Source organism: Sorex araneus, chromosome 2, assembly GCF_027595985.1.
Source record: "Sorex araneus isolate mSorAra2 chromosome 2, mSorAra2.pri, whole genome shotgun sequence".
Classification (NCBI taxonomy): Eukaryota; Metazoa; Chordata; class Mammalia; order Eulipotyphla; family Soricidae; genus Sorex; species Sorex araneus.
In genome coordinates, this window is record NC_073303.1 from 364,651,665 (window position 1) to 364,668,349 (window position 16,685).

At 47.2% G+C, this 16,685-nt stretch overlaps 1 protein-coding gene across 1 annotated transcript in view; it reads left to right on the forward strand.

Moving 5' to 3' along the window:
• The first annotated feature begins 8,823 nt into the window (after window positions 1-8,823).
• WDR7 (WD repeat domain 7) overlaps window positions 8,824-16,685 on the forward strand; it is a 344,916-nt gene continuing 337,054 nt past the window's right edge. Inside the window, exon 1 of the mRNA XM_055125361.1 lies at window positions 8,824-9,055. The gene's annotated coding sequence lies outside the window, so the exon portion shown is untranslated. The remainder of the gene's footprint in view (window positions 9,056-16,685) is intronic.

Below are 16,685 nucleotides of genomic sequence, written 5' to 3' on the forward strand. Positions count from 1 at the left end.
TGTCACTAGTTGTGGCCTCCAAACCCCTGAATACTACTACTACTACTACTAATAATGAAATAGAAATAAACAAATTGCCTTGAGTTTCTTGTTTCTATTTGGGAGGTTTGATGTTTTAGACATATCAGGAATAGAATTACATGGTTAGTGTGTGTGTGCATGTGTTAGTATGTGTGTGTGGGGGGGTATATTAGGGATTGAATCCTAGTCTTCCACTTACAAGGCACGTGCTCCATCACTGAGCCATCTCCCCTGCCCTTACTGCATATAGAAACGTTTTCACCTTTTTACTTTGGCCTGGTGCTAATGGGTTGCTCCCAGGGGAGCCATGAACCATGTGATTCTGGGAAATAAACCTGGAGATTTTGCTTGCAGTGCATGTGCCTGGCCCTTAAGTGAGTGCCTCGGCCCTTTTTTTTTTAAAGCTGTGTTGAATGTGGGGGGTAAGGTTTGAATTAAGTCCTTGGAAATATAAAGCTACACATAATTAGCAGACTATGTTTTTGTTTAGTTACTTGAAAAGAAAAGAAATTTCTTTATTATAATTTTATAAACCTGGGGCCGGAGCGACAGTACAGGGGGTAGGATATTTGTGTTGCACGCAGTTGACCCAGGTTCAATTCACGGCATCTCATATGGTTCCCAAAGCACCACCAGGAGTAATTCATAACTGCAGAGCCAGGAGTAATTCCTCAGCACCAGAGATGTGACCCAAAAAGAAAGAAAAGAAGGGGCCAGAGTGATAGCACAGCGGGTAGGGCATTTGTCTTGCACGCGGCCAACCCGGGTTCGATCCCTGGCATCCCATATGGTCCCCCAAGCACCGCCAGGAGTAATTCCTGAGTGCAAAGCCAGGAGTAACCCTGAGCATCGCTGGGTGTGACCCAAAAAGCAAAAAAAAAAAAAAAAAAGGAAAAAAAACATAAAATGAACTTTGGTGTAAAACCTGTATTTCTATATTTCCAGACCATCTGAAAACATTCAGATAGATAAAACGTTCACCAAAGAAAAAGAGAGAAGAAAGAAGAGGAAATGGAGAAAGACAAGAAGAAGAACTTGGTCCTATGAGAGTTGGTGTACAACCTTCTTGATAGTCATGGACACCTCAGAAAAGGAGCGTTCTTGACTAACTTTACCCTGGTCAGACAAATAACCACGGGTGACCCTAAGGATAGGCCATCTCAGCTGGAAAGGTCTAGTGACGCTGAGGAAACTCAAGTGGAAACAGTGAGCAAACTGCTTTCATGAAGCTGAGAAAAGGTTTTTTCAGAAGGAAAACCCGGGATGTGCACCTTCGTTCCTCCACCATCCATTACTTGTAGCACAAGGACCCCCTCCCCAAGCTCTTTGTTTAGCAAGTCTTGTAGGGCTTTGGGGCTCAGGTCTTCTGATGGAAAACGGAAGAGAGGTTCAAAGTCAAGTTGAAACTGCTGACAGGTCCACGAGATGCATTCATCCTCTCCTCTTTCACTCTCCTAATCTCCCTTTGATAACAGTGTCATGGTGGATGCCAGTCAGCTTCGTGGTCCTTTTGGATCACATGTAAGGTTCTCATGCCCAGCACCCAAAGTCTGTTTTGCAACTCCTGTAGCAGCATTGATGGCAATCCCTGTGTCCAGGACGGCAACTGCAGCAAGCTCCCCACCCGACACCAAAAGCCTCTCCCCCTCCCCACCCCCACCCCCTCTCTCTTCAGCAGTAGAAGAGGCAGAAGCCTCGAAAACAGCAGGTGCAGAGCAGAAAGGATTAGAGCAGAATTAGTGGCAGCGGCAGATATTGCACCCCTCCCTGCCAGTCTAGTGGGGGCGGCATCAGAGGAGGTAGTGGTGGCAGTGACTGCCCCAAAGGGTGATTCTACGGCCTATGCAGAGCCTCTTTGGTCTCTGATTGGCTGTCCCTTATTGTGAAAGATTGTACAACAGCCAATCAGATATCACAGGGATTAACTGGAGGTTTTGATGAACCGGCTCCTCCTTCCTTATTTTCTCTTTGACACTATTACTAATTTGCGAAGGAGGCCCCAAACTTTCATTTGTGAGGAGCTTGAGCACGCCCAGCTTAATTTCATTATTCCTTGCTAGAAGGTGGGAGTATAGAGTAGGAGGAAACATATTTCTAGGAAAGCCATCCTGTTACTTGGAAAGGAATGGTTTGCTTCATGGAAAGTCATGAGACGTAAGGAAAAAAGGAGAAGTCTTATCAGTTGACCCTTATGTCATGTGAGAAAAGGCAAAGGGAAGCTCTTAAAGCGTTTTAATAAAACAAAACCATGCCAGAGACACTTATTAAGCTAGTGGCTGCAAAATGATAAGGTTTTGACTGCAAAGGCCAATGTGAAGTAAAATACTGATAGGAACGTTAAGGAAATATTATGTCCAAGAAAAGGAGAGAATTAAGACATATCGGGTCACAACTCACAGTATAAATATGAAGAGGGGAAGGCAACAATCTGAACTCTTCTAGATAGTGTGGCTGACTCCTTTGGCTCTGGGAGTGCTAATTGGGAATTTAGAAAGCTCAGGGAATATTGTGTGTTGTAGAATAGTTGCTACTAAGTCTAAAGACAGAGTGAGATCTAAGCTTTTCTAATATTGGAGTGTGTTGAAATTCCCGACTATATCACGAGTTTCTGTTTCCTTTTTCTTTCTTTTTACTTTTTAAAATAAATTTGTTTATTTAATCACCATGAGAGCAGTTACAAAGCTTTCGGGTTTAAGTCTCAGTCATACAATGATGAAACACCTGTCCCTTCACCAGTGCACATTTTCCACCACCAAAATCCTTAGTATACTCCCATCTCACACCCTCTCCCTACCTGTGTGGCAGATAATTTCCACATTATTCTTTCCCTACTTTGATTACATTCAATATTTCGACACCAGACCCACCATTATTGTTTGGGATTTTCCCTCAATACTCAGACCTGCCGAAAAGACAACATTAGACAATTTTTTTCTGTTGCTGATATGAATTTGTTTTCTATTGCTGATTTTGGAATTCTGAAATTTTAATAATTAAATCTGGAGGGATTTCTGCCAGAAGCTGCTGCATTCTGAGATTTGTTTGTGAGTCTCTGGAATCATGGCTTTTAAGCAGTTTAATCAGTAGCTGGAAGGGCTGTTCGTGGGCGGACACTGGGGGTCTCACTGGGGCAGGGGAGGATAAGGGCCGGCTCCACCCCTACCCCGTGAGGCCTGGAGTGTCTCATCACTGCTGGCCCATACCTGACTGTCCAATGGTCTCTGAAAGATGGCAGCCACGGAGCCGCCAGGGGGAATAGGCAGAGGGACACCTTTTCCCACCTGGGGTGGCCCAGCGCCTGTAACCTAATGAGGAGTCCGGATGCATTTTTGCCAAAAGCCGCTGAGTTCCGAGATTCGTCTGTGAGTCTCTGGGATCATGGCCATTAAACAACTTAATCAGTAGCTGGAAGGGCTCCTTTTTCTTTTTCTAAAAAATTTTTTTTAATTAAATCACAATGAGATAAACAGTTACAAAGTTGTCCATGATTGGGTTTTAGTCATACAATGCTTTAATTATCCAGTTTCAGTTTTCTCATCTCAGGAAAGCTATAGTTATTGGTCACAACACTATGACAGATGCTCTTAGGCTGCCTCCTTGCCTCTCTGTCTTTCCTATAGAATTTAACAATGGAATTCCATTAGAGTGACACACTTAAAGTGACGGCCTGAAGAGTCACTGTCTGTATAATCCTCTCTCCTATACTGACATTTATGACTTGATTCTAATAGAATGTGACAAATGTCGTTTCACTGATTAGGTCTCTCCCTTGTTCATTGGTTAGGTTACTACCTTATATAGATATATAGATACTTTTTTTGTCTATATCACCTATATTTAAAGCTAAGACTTCCATCTTTCCTGTGATTAGTAGAAAGATTCTCTATGTTGGCCTTCAACACATCAACTGCTATGTTGCAAGAGGACCTCGGGTGTGGTCAGATGGCAAGGAGCTGTGCGACACTTCCAGCTGCAGCCAAGAGGCACCCCAGAAGTAGCCACTTTCCCATTATTCTCATGTTGTGTGTCCTCATGCAACTCTACATTATGGCTATGTATCTTGGATTTTTTGGGATGTGGGGTGAGTGGGTTGTTACTGGCAGTGTTCAAGGATACTCCTGAGTCTGTGCTCAGGGATCTGTCCTGGTGGTGTGCAGGGGACCACATAAGGTCCTGGAATCACACTGGGGTTTGGTTGCCTCTAATACACATGTCTTAATCTCTGTATTATTTCCGTGATTCCATATTTTTCGAAGGTGAAGGGTTTGTAGCCATATATCTTTGTGGCCCCTTGTCATTTCCATTTTCATGGGGAGTCATGCTACTCCCTGGTGGTGTTGTGGGGAAATTCCTGTCTCTGCTCCTAGGATCACTCCTCCTGGTGCTCAGAGCACCATATGTAGTTCTGGGATTCAAACTGGAGTCAGTTGCATGCAAGCCAGCACCTTTACCTCAGCACTGTCTCTCCAACCCCAGTTATTCTTGTTACCATCCCAGAATCCAGTATATTTTACAATGTTTATCACTTAAAACATTTTCCAATTTTGTAAGTCTTGAAGCTAAGCCTGGATTCTCACTTTCTCAGCTCGACTTAAAGTTTCAATAAACCTAAGTTGAACTGAATTTCTGATTAGTTACTACTATTTTCCTATCAGGGTCAGAGAGATAGCTCAACAGGCTGGAGCATATCTTTTGCTTGCAAGGGGCATGAGTTTGGTCCCTGTCACCACATGGTCCCATACAGTCCTTTACTGTGGAACCTTGTGGTGACAGCTGGGAGTAGCCCCAGAGCACTGCAGGTGGGAGCAAAAACACATACAAATTTGTACTGATTCCTCCAGATGAAAGACATAAATCATTTAGTCAAATAAATTTACTCAGGATGAGTTTACTAAAGGTATCACTGTATCACTGTCATCCTGTTGCTCATCGATTTGCTCGAGTTGGCACCAGTAACATCTCCATTGTGAAACTTGTTGTTACTGTTCTTGGCATATCCAATACGCCACAAGTAGCTTTCCAGGCTCTGGCGTGCAGGCGCAATACTCTCGGTAGCCGGCTCTCCGAGAGGGGTGGAGGAATAGAACCCGAGTCAGCTGCGTGCAAGGCAAACGCCCTACTCGCTGTGCTATCGCTCCAGCCCTAGCCATGTAAGGTAAAAATGGCCTTAATGGTAAAATGGCCTTAAGTGGTAAAAATTGCCATTTAAGGTAAAGAACAAAAAAAGGAAACTACACCAACAAAAGGAAAGATGAAGTCATGTAATTTGCTGCTACATGGATAAAGCTGGAGAGTATGATGAGAGGAGTCAGAGGGACAGACACAGAAAGATCTCACTCATAGGCGGGATGTAAAGAAACATGGTAGGGGGATAACAAAAGCCTAGAGACCACAGAAGTGAAGAGCAAGAGAACTGGTCCATAGTAAGAAGCTTGACACTGGGGCGGGGGAGGGGAAGAGGTCAGGAAAGGGAGCACTACAACAGTGAGAGAGGGAAGTGGTCACTCTGGACAGGGACTGGGTGCAGGAAGGAAGTGGAGTGATGTGCAGGATACCCTGGAAGTACCAGGACTGTAAATCACAGTGCCTAAAAGGAAAAAAAGAAAAGGAAAAAGCACCTGGAGGGAAGTGGGCACTGGGGAAGGGATTGACCTGAAATCGATCATGAATCACTTTGTAACTTTGTAAGTCACAATGATTAAATTTAAAATTTTAAGTAAAATTGACAATTCTTGTTCTAAAAAAAAATCCCCTTACAATAGGTATTTTATACTTATAATAGATATTGTATGTATTTTCTACAACTAAAGAATTACACAAAATGATGTATCAAACACAATCTATATCACTTGTAGGGACCATGCTGGAAGAGGCTTTATTCGTGTCTATAATACTGCAAAGTCTCTAGTGCCTCATTGGCCATGGTCAGGGCATGGTTCCATCCAACTCAATTAGCTAAAGGTACAACTCTCAATTTTCGGTAAGGACATACAAGTAAAACACATATGTGCTTGAACAAAAGTAGATTTTTTTTCTGACTAAAATGTATTTTATTCGTTAATAGTCCTGTGGCTAAGATTACACACACACAGACACACACACACACACATCCCACGGGGGTGGGGGGGAAAGAGAGAGAAAGAGAGAAAGAGATAGAAAGTTATGTCTTAGTCAATAGCAGCTACACAGCCTTTTATAATACCTTTTGTAATCTTGGTAAAGAAAGCCCAGAGATTTAAGTTTCTGAATGCTTCTCATTGATCTTTTCTATTAACCTTTGTGCTTCTAGGAAAGTATTTGAAACATGGTAAGTATTCAATTAATATTTGTTTCCTAGATTTGCTTATCTAGGAAAGATAGCTTACAGATTTCCTTTCCAAACCACACAAGCTTTAAAGTAGCCTAGAGTGATGCTGCATAGCTATTCTCTGCTCACTATCTTAAAAAAAATCTGGGGGTCAGAGTGATACGATAGTGGGTAGGGTGTTTGCCTTGCATGTGGCTAACCTGGGTCCAATTCTAGGCACCCCATATGGTCTCCCTGCAATGCCAGGAGTGATCCTGAGCACAGAGCCAGGAGTAAACTTGAGCACTACTGGGTGTTCCCTAACTACCCCCACACAACCCTTGCCCCAACATACAAAAACCCTGTAAGTTGTAAAGACGATTATAAACATAACAGTTTGAGTGTATTCATGATCACATCAGATGGAGCGAGTATACTGAAACCAGCCGGTGGAAGAATTAATTTCTTCTATTTCACATATTGTTCAGCCTTCCCTTTCTCATGTGATTTCCAGGCAGTCAGTCAAAGGGGGAAGAAAATCAGAGAATTCCAAGTCATTGTACAAGACAATTTCAAAATTATTGATTTTCGAGTGTTCTATTGACTTCCCTGGTCAATATTATGATTTCTTTCTTGTCCTGTTGGCAGTAAGCTGATCTCTACAAATAAACAGGCGCAGCATAAAAGCAGCAATACTTGGTGGCCTAAGGGATGCCAAATGGCCGAGTGCATGAAAAGGGTGGCTGAGTTTCCATCCCCGGAAAGGACAGGTGTGGACTGTACTGTGGGGGCAGGGCAGCTAAAGGGTGAGCAGAGGAGGTAGAGGGGTTTGCCATTCTCAGGAACACGAAATTGTCGAGGCAGCCTTTTTAGCAAATCAACAGTCAGCAGTTTTTGCAAATCAACAAGCAGTGGACCAGTCTGGAGAGTTTTTCTGCTCTCTTTTGTCCCCTCATCTCTTGCTTTAAGCCATCCAATTGGACTGTGTTACTCAAAACCTGGACCAAGAATCAAGAGCAATGGGTATTAACTGGCAACATGCTGGATTTAGTACTGACAAAATAGTACAGAGGGGTGAGGCAATTCGTTGCGTGCTGTTGACCCTAGCTGGGTCCCTATTATTCCATATGGTCCGCCTAGCCACTCCAGTGGTTACTCCAGAGCACGGAACCAAAACTATCCCTGGAGCATGGTCAGGTGTGGTGCAACCTACTCCATCTCCCACCAAAGACATGGAGAATTTTAAAAGCTACATTTTAAAATTAGAGTGCAAGCCTTGCAGGGGGCAGGATCTTGGGTTCTTCTATCCTTGCCTTCCAGGTGAAAACTAACAACCCATTTGGAGCCCACCAACCGGAAAGTTCAGATCCTACTCCAAAACAATGAATCAAGGTGTTGTTTTGTGTGTGTGTGTGTGTGTGTGTGTGTGTGTATTTGCTTTTTGTGGCACACCGGCGTTGCACAGGAGTTACCCCTGGCTCATGCACTCAGGAATTATTCCTGGCGGTGCTCCGGGGACCATATGGGATGCTGGGAATCCAACCCGGATTGGCAAGGTGCAAGGCAAACGCCCTACCCACTGTACTATTGCTCCAGCCCTTTAATCAAGTTTTTAAACAATGTTTTAAAAAAAACTTCCTCTCGGTTTTTATCAAGCTCCCTGGTGGTTTGAAATACAGTATCTATATGGGAACTTCAGTAGGATTTTTCTTGCCCTGTAATTGCAGTAGGAAGAGTATAAAGGGAAGACCATTTCATGGAATGAAAATCTCCCCCTTATCTTTTTTTTTTTTTTTAAACGGAAAGGACCCCTGGCCATTAGTATGACACCAGGTCCCTCGGGCTACCTTTCCTCCTTCATTCCGCCCGAGTCCGCTTGGGAGGAAGACGGGCAAGCAGAGTCAGCAGCTGCATCTCCGGACTCCCGTCACTCCCTGAACACCCAAGAGGTCCTTGTGTCCAGTTTGCTAAACCGAGGAGGAGATAGTCCAGGTGGCCCTGGGCAAGAGGAGATCGTTGGGACCCGATTGCAGGCCACGCTCCGCTGCCCTGCCCCCCACCCGCCGCTGCGGCTGTCATTCTTGCTCCCCTGCAGGAACTTTGCACCAGCTCAGACTTCCCCGAACCCAGCGACAGAGTCCCTCCGGTCTGGCCCTCGGGACTCAGGGGTCAGAGGGCAACCCAAGAACCCAGAGCGAACGTTTTCCAGGCAACTGGACCCAGCCATGGGGGAAAGAGAAGCCAGCTGGCAGCCTCTCAGATCCTAGGGCACACCCAGGCTTGCCATTTCGTCATCTTTCCCTCGGTCGGCTGCCTCCGGGCAATGGGCTTCGCGGCGAGAAGAGCGACCGGGGCACCGCTGCCCACAACCAAAGTGGCGCCGCGCGCATCTTTGCCCACAGTCTCGCGGCGCCGCCTCTCGGTCTCCATGGCGACACGGCCCGCCTAGGCCGGGCCTCCAGCTTTCCCCCTCCCCCTTATTTTTGCGACAGTTGCAGCGAAAGTCACGGCAGTTGAGGCTGGTGTCAGCTGATTTACTGCAGCGGCGGCGGCGGCGGCGGCGGCACCTGGCAGCCCGGGTGGGCAGCCGGAGGCTGGGCTCGGCTGACTGTCCCGCAGGGTCCCCGATCCGGGCTCGCCCACCCGCCGCAGCCCCCCGACTTCTGACTTCGCCCGGTGCTCCTGGGCTCGGGCGCCGGCGCGCGGAGCTGACACGCCAGATCGCCGCGGGAGATGAAGCTGTGACAGGTAAGGGGACTTGGTCACTGTCCACCCGCCCCCCCGCTCCCGGGGGGGATCTCAGCGAGGGCCGTGCCCGCCCCGCCGGGGTCAGGGGCGGGAGGTCAAGGGTCGCAGCACGCTCCTGCCGTGGATGTCAGGGCGCCGGGGCTGGACGCTCGGTTCCGCGCGGCGGCACCTGCGGGCTCAGGCCTGCAGCAGGGAGCTCGGGGCCTGCCGGGGGGTGTCTGCAGGGGGGGGGGCGGCTCCCTGATCGGGTGGGCGACATCTGCTTCTGGTGACGCTGACTTTGGACCTGACACGGACCCGCCTTGCCCTCCGTGACAGCCTAAACGGGGCGATGGGGGTGTGGGGTGTGGATGGCGAGTGGCATCGCTTAAGTGTCCTGGGCATGTTTTTTTTTATTTTTTGGGGGGGTTGCACATGGGCTCCCCCTTTCCGGTGGCACTCCTCTTTTATTTGCCCTTGCCGAAGGTGCTCCAGGCGCCAGTTCCCCCGCGGCGACGTCACGGGCCCCTTCGCACCCCGTGGCCCGACTCCTGCTCACTGACTCTGGGGGGTCCCCGCCGCGGATTCGGACCCATCCACGCGCGGTGTCAGCGTCCCAGGCGCTGGGCAGCCCCGGGTGGTTCCTGCAGTTGGCAGCTGTGGCCAGGCTGCTCGGGCCGTGCAGGGTTTACAGTCAGCGAGCGGGCAGCTTCCTCTCGCTGGAACCTGTGCTGGGGGTGGGGGGGAAGCTCAAGTCAGGGCGAGCTGGGACTTTGCACACGTGTGTCGCCAAGGACTGTATGGGCAAGGGGGGCTGGAATGGCCTGTTGTGTAGAGAAATGGGTTGAGGTTTTGAAATATTTGTTAGGAGCCTTTTCCTGCGTTATCAACCATGCAGGCCTTTTGTTTGTTTATTTTGCGTTGGTTAGGGGGGGGGGGATCACACCCAGTGGTGCTCAGGCTCCGCGCTAGGGGTTGCCCCGTGGGTGCTGGAGATCAAACCTGGCCTCCTGCGTGCAAAACCTGCTTGGCCGATGAGCTCATGCTGGCAGCGCCCAGGCCTCCCTGTGGGAGACTCCTTCCATCCCCAGCTCCGCGCACAGCAAAACCGGATCCCCAGTGGGCGAGGTGCCGGCCTTGCTCACGACCACCGGGACCTGGGTTGTATCCCTGGCACCTTGTTTGATCCCCCCGCCCCCTGCCTGCCAGGAGTGAGGGCTGAGCACAGAGCCAGGAGTCAGACCTGAGAACAGCCAGTTAAGAATCCAAAACAAAGAGGGGGAGAGAAGGGGGGGACACCCCTCCCCCTAAAACCAAAACAAAATCTTTAGACACTGACAACAGAACCGAGGTCACTTAAGGGTAGGGAGGGAAAAGGAAGGGCCCTATCAACCTTTAAGTCTGACCTTCTTAAACTTCTGCCATTTGTTTTTCCTTGGAGAAATTCTTTAATGAAACCCAGGGATCTAGGTATAGAAAATGGACAAATCAAACATTTACCAATAATAAATCATAGAGAAATTGATCTTGCAATGAATTTGTCTATGTTTTGAGACCCCCCTGCCCCGCATCCCATAGTTTCAGAAGCTGGGCTCCTAGTGGCCGATGGTGAGTGGCATTGTGGAGGTGACTTGGTAGGATGGCACTGTGCCCCTAAGGCACAGACACATGCTCACCTTTTTTTTTTCATTTTGAGTCACATCCGGTGGTGCTGAGGACTTAGTCCTGACTCTGTGCTCAGTGGTCACTGCTGGTGGTGCTTGGAGGGCCACATGCTGTGCCAGGACTGAAACGGGCTTGGCTCTATGCAGGGCAAGTGGCTTCCCTCCTGTGCCCTCTGTTAGTCCCTGCCTAGGGCCTTTTTTTCATGAAGACCCTTTGGAAACAGAAAAATCTTCAATTGTGGTCAGATTAAATAGGTTTTCTTTATCTTTAGGGTTTGTACTTTTGAGGTTTGGTTTACAAAGTCACTTCTCCACTTCTGTGCCACAAAGTTACTCCCCTATTTTATCTCCTGCTCGATTCATCGTTGTCCTTCACGCGTGTACGCCTTTGACCATTCGGAATCTGTTTTTCGTATCCCACAAGGTAGAGTTCGGGTGTCTCTTCCCCAAAGCCTGCGGGCTTTCCTCTTGCCAGTCTCTCCTTGCCCCTCACACGGAGGTGAAACGCTTCCTGCCCACTCAGTTCTCACAGTCTGTTCTGAACACTGTGTCTTGTTCCTTTGGTTTATGTGTTTGCTCTTGTTTATAGCCCGTTGGTATTTTAATACTGTAATTTGGTAGTGTTTTCCTCACATTAATAATCCTAGTTGTATTTGTTTTGTTTTAGCTTGCATACATTTATAGGAAGTCACAAGCATAGCAGAAAAAAGATCTGGTTTCCCCAACCTGCTTCTGCTTTACATGACTACCCATTTATCCCCAGTAGTTATATCTTATACAGCTAGAGTTCTCAGCCACTTGAGAGCTATGTGGATGCCTGTAATCACCAGTGCAATCAAATCTGGTAAGTTCCATGCTCAGAGAGGTGTTCTAGGCCCATGCATCTCTCTTTCCTGACTTCCTCTGCTCTCTGCTAACTGCAAAGCAATGTTCATTCATTATAGTTTTATCATGACAAGAATGCTGGAGTTAAGGCCCTAGCTAAGGAGTTAAGGCACTTGGTGACCTGGTTCCTAGGACCCCGCATCATCCCCGGTGCACTGCCAGGAGTGATCTCTGAGCACAGAACTAGGTCTTCAGCCCTAAGCATGACCGGGTGTGGCATCTAAGATGCTATCTAGTTGGAATTATACAGTTTATGACTTTTATTTATTGTTTGTTTGTTTGGGGGCCACACCTGGCCCTGCTCAAAACTTACTCCTGACTCCGAGCTCAGGAATTACTCCTAGCTAGGCCCATGGGACCATTGCCCATGGGTACCAGACCAGGAATTGAACCTGAGTCTGCTGCATATAAGGCAAGTGTCTGAGCCACTATACTGTCTGCCTTACCCTCTGTACTATCTCTCTAGCCCCAGGATATGACTTCTAAGGGTTGAGATTCCTCCAAATTGTTGCATCATTTGAGTTCTGGTGTTTGGTATCTATGTATTATCACTCTTGAACCATTCACTGGGACTGGGGAGGCCGTTTCTACTTTTGGATGTTGCCAGAACAGCTACCCTTTTTGTGAATTTTTTTTTTTTGTGACTATTTTCATCTTTTCTGGTATAGAGGACTAAGAATGTGACAGCTGGGTAATGGTATGTTATTGAGGAAAGTGATAAGACTTTGTTTTTGTTCTGGGGCCACACCAGCAGTGTCCAGGGGTTGCTCCTGGGCTCTGCACTCAGGGATCACTCCTGGCAGTGCTCGTACTCGGTGCTTGGTGAACCACACAGGATGCCTGGGATCGAACTCAGGTTGGCCGTGTCCAAGGCAAGCGTCCTGCCTGCTGTACTTTTGCTCAGACCCCAAAAGTGACAAAATTTGTTTGGATGTGGCAGTATCATTTTATTTTCTCTCTGGCAACATGTAAGAGATTGTCTCAGCGTTCTTGCTGGCATTTAATATTATCACTTAAAAATTTTTTTTTTGAGTCTGTTTTTGGACCACATCTGGTGGTATTCAAGAACAAACACCTTACTAACCATATGCGGTACTGGGGATTGAACCAGGGTCAGTTGCACACAGGGCAAGTACCTTGACCCCCACCTGCATGATCTCTCAGACCCCAGCACTATATTTTTTTCCATTTTAGCTGTTCTGATAGATGTGTGGTAATACCACATTGTGGTCCTAATTTGCTTTTCCCCAATGTCTCATGATGCCTGGTAGGGTAAATTCTCCATTCTTTGCCCATTTTCAAATTTGGTTTAGCTATTCATGGATTTTGTTGTTTCTATATATTTTGAAGCTGGAATTTCTAAAAGCAGCACTACTAGAATTTTGACTGAGGGATCATTGAGCTTATTGATTTATTTTTAGAAGAATCTGCAGCTTTCTATTATTTCAATCATCTTACCCAAGAGCTTGGTCTTCCATTTTAAACTGCGAAAATAAATTTTTAGAAAAGTGTCATAGAGAGAGAAAGCTCAAATGCCAGAACTCTGCTTTGAATGTAGGAGGCCTGGTTTTGATCCCTGGCACTATAGGGTCCCCTTGAGCACTGCCAGGAGTGACCACCTTTACCGCTTCTACCAAGCACGGGACTAAAATTAGCCCAAAGCACAGCTGGGAGTGACCCCAAAAGTAAAACCAAAAACACAAAATGAAAAAGAAATAGCCATATGAACAGGAACTATTTTAGATTACTGCTGAAAAGGAAAATGCCACTGATTTCCATGGGTTGATAGTATATGTTTTTTGTTTATTTGCTTTGTTTTTGGGTCATACCCAGTGGTGCTCAGGGCCTACTCCTGACTGCACCCAGGAATCACTCCTGGCAGGACTTGGGGAACTATATGAGGTGCCAGGGACTGGACCTGAGTTGGCCATGTGCAAGGCAAGCACCCTACCCATTGCACTATCTTTCTGGCCCCTCATAGTGTATGTTTTAATTGCTTTTAAAATTGAGGTAATTTTGGTGTATCAGAGTTGTTAGAGGTTCTCTGGAGGTTCCCATTTTTTTTTTTTTTTTTTTTTTGCTTTTTGGGTCACACCAGGCGATGCACAGGGGTTACTCCTGGCTCTGCACTCAGGAATTACCCCTGGCGGTGCTCAGGGGAACCATATGGGATGCTGGGATTCGAACCCGGGTTGGCCGCGTGCAAGGCAAACGCCCTACCCACTGTGCTATCACTCCAGCCCCTGGAGGTTCCCATTATTGAAGTGCTGCTGTGCCTCCCTCACTGTCCACTGGACCCTGACAGCCCTTTCCCAGCCTTCCTCTGCCCGGTACCCTTGTTTTTATTGTCAGAAGCCCTTGGTCACACACAGGACGTTATTTGTTCCCGGACTGGAGCAATAGCACAGCGTGTAGAGCTTTTGCTTTGCATGTGGCCGACACGGGTTTGATTCCTCCACCCCTCTTGGAGAGCCTGGCAAGCTACCCGTGGCGTATTCGATATGCCAAAAACAGTAACAATAAGTCTCACAATGGAGACGTCACTGGTGCCCGCTCGAGCAAATTGATGAACAATGGGACGACAGTGGGACAGTGCTACAGTGCCTTCTTCGTGTGGACCCTTCAAGCGCTCATCCGGCAGAGGTCTTTCTCCTGGGGACTTACTCTGGGTAGCTCCTAGCTTCCTAAACTGTGGGTCGCACTCCATGCAGCTCAGTGTGGGGGCGGTGAAGAATTTGTTTAAATACGAATGTATGATTTAGTTTTAGTAAATATTTTATTTATACACCTGGGATTTTGTAAATCTTTTCAAGGGTGAGAGGGGGTCATAAGAAAGAAGCCCTGAAGTAGCCTGACCCCTCTTCAGTTGGATCTCGGTGTAGCAGAAGGCAAGATTTCCTCAATGGCCGGGTCTGTGCCACAGTGCATAGAGGCCACGTCTTCTCATCCACTCACCCGTCCTTTGGCGCCCGGGTTCTTTCCCTGTTGGGCTATTGCAGAGAAGTAGGAATAAATATGGTGGCAGTGAGCACCTGTAGCTCTTTGAATTAGTGCTTCTTGATCTTTGCATAGATACCTGGGAATGGCATTGTTTCTGGGTCACACCTGTTGATGCATAGGGGGTCACTCCTGGCACATGCACTCAGGAATTACTCCTGGCCATGCTCAGGGGACCATATGGGATGCTGGAAATCAAACCCAGGTCGGCCGTGTGCAAGGCAAACGCCCTACCCGCTGTGCTATCACTCCAGCCACTGTTTCTCCTTTTATTTTTCTTCATGTTCTACAAGGCAAAGATCAACATCCATAGCATAAATCTTAGTGCTGGTAGAGTTAATCCCAGAAGGAGGTAGTCTCTAGTCTTGGGGTTATTTTCTCAGTCTCTAGTCTTGGGGTTATTTTCTCAGTCTCTAGTCTTGGGGTTATTTTCTTTATACACTTTGTGTGTGTGTGTGTGTGTGTGTGTGTGTGTGTGTGTTTCTGGGGAAGTGTGTGTGTGTCTGTATGTGGCGGGGGGTACACCCAGTGCTGCTCAGGGATTACCCTGGCAGGGCTCAGGGAACCATAAGTGGTGCCAGGCAAGTGCAAAGCAAGTGCCCTATCCCTGTCTTTGTAACACTTGTTTCATTTATTAGGGCAGATAACGAATACAACACAGGTCATTATGTGTTCCTATGTGTAGACACTGTGATCCGAATGTCCCTGTAGGATTCGAGCTCAGTGCTGGTGGTTCATTTGCCTTGCTCTGTGTCTGAGACTTGAAGCTCCCGTGTTAAGAGAACACAGACAAGTTTATGGAAAGGAGAAACCTTGCATCATGACTGCACCCAGAAAGCCCCTGTGCAAGTGGAACTTTTATTTCATGCAACGACGTGTATTCATAATAGAGGATATATTTAATTTAATTTGCTTCTTTTGAGGGAGCCACACCCTCAGCCTCTGTGCCACCCCTTTGAGCTATTGCCACAACTCTAAGGACTTTAAATAAACAAGCATCTTTTTCAAATTGTGGTGATACTTAATGAAAGTTAAGGGTTTGTTTTTTGTTTCTGGCGTGGGAGGCTTAATATTTCCAACATTAAGTTGGAGTCATACTGGAATAACAAAATGTTAGGGTTCTGATCATTCAGAGTCAAGAGAACTTCAGAAGTGCTCAGGGCTGTTCTGTGGGTAGTGGTCGGAAATGCATGACTTTCAGAACCACTATCTCCTCTTCAGATTAGCAGTTCAAATTTAGGACCCTTCAACTCACTGGAGATTTTGCACTAGTGTTCTGCACATAAATGTTTCTCTTAGAAATTTGGTTATCAATGTATGCCAGTAATAACAGGTTGATGGTTGATGGAGCGGCCAGTAACCTGCTGTTCTCACATTCAGTTTGTTTATTAGGCTGTCTTCTTTTTTTCCTAAATATTTCAAATACAGACAAACAATAAAAACTGCCATTAATGGTACTGGAAAGGCAGACATACTTGGTTGTCCATTACTTTGTTTATTGATTAAACAAATATTTGAGTACTTCGTATGTGGCAGGAAATCCAGGCCCTAGGAATACAGTCTGTATCAAAAGAAACATTAACCATCACCTTCAAGGACTTGTCAGGTGGGAGAGAAGGACAAGAAATAAATAAGTGCCACGTGGCACCGCTAAATGAGTGAGTGCTCTGATGGCAGGGTGTGACCCAATACTGCTTGTGTGGTAGATTCTGCTACTTATGACAACCAGGAAAGGCCTCACTGGGGACAGACCCAAGGGAGGTGGGCAATTGTGACTTAAGGAATTTGGGGGGCGCGGTGGGGGTGAGGGCACTCTTAGCATCTTTGGAGCAAACTTAAGAATCAGTAAGGCTGAGAACCGCTGTCCTGCTGCAGGACGCACAGCTGCAAGCTGGCTTTTACCGGACTGGGGCAGGAAGCCACGGAAGCTGCTGAGTGGATGTGTGACAGCGTGCGACGGCGTGTAAGAGCTTCTCTCTGCACGCTCTGCTGAGACTGAGGGGCCAGCGATGGGGACAGGAAGCGCCTGTGTGAGCCCCGGTGGGACATGCTGGTGTTTGGGTGCAGGGTTGCGTGTGGGGAAGGTGCTGGGACTTGTTGAGTTC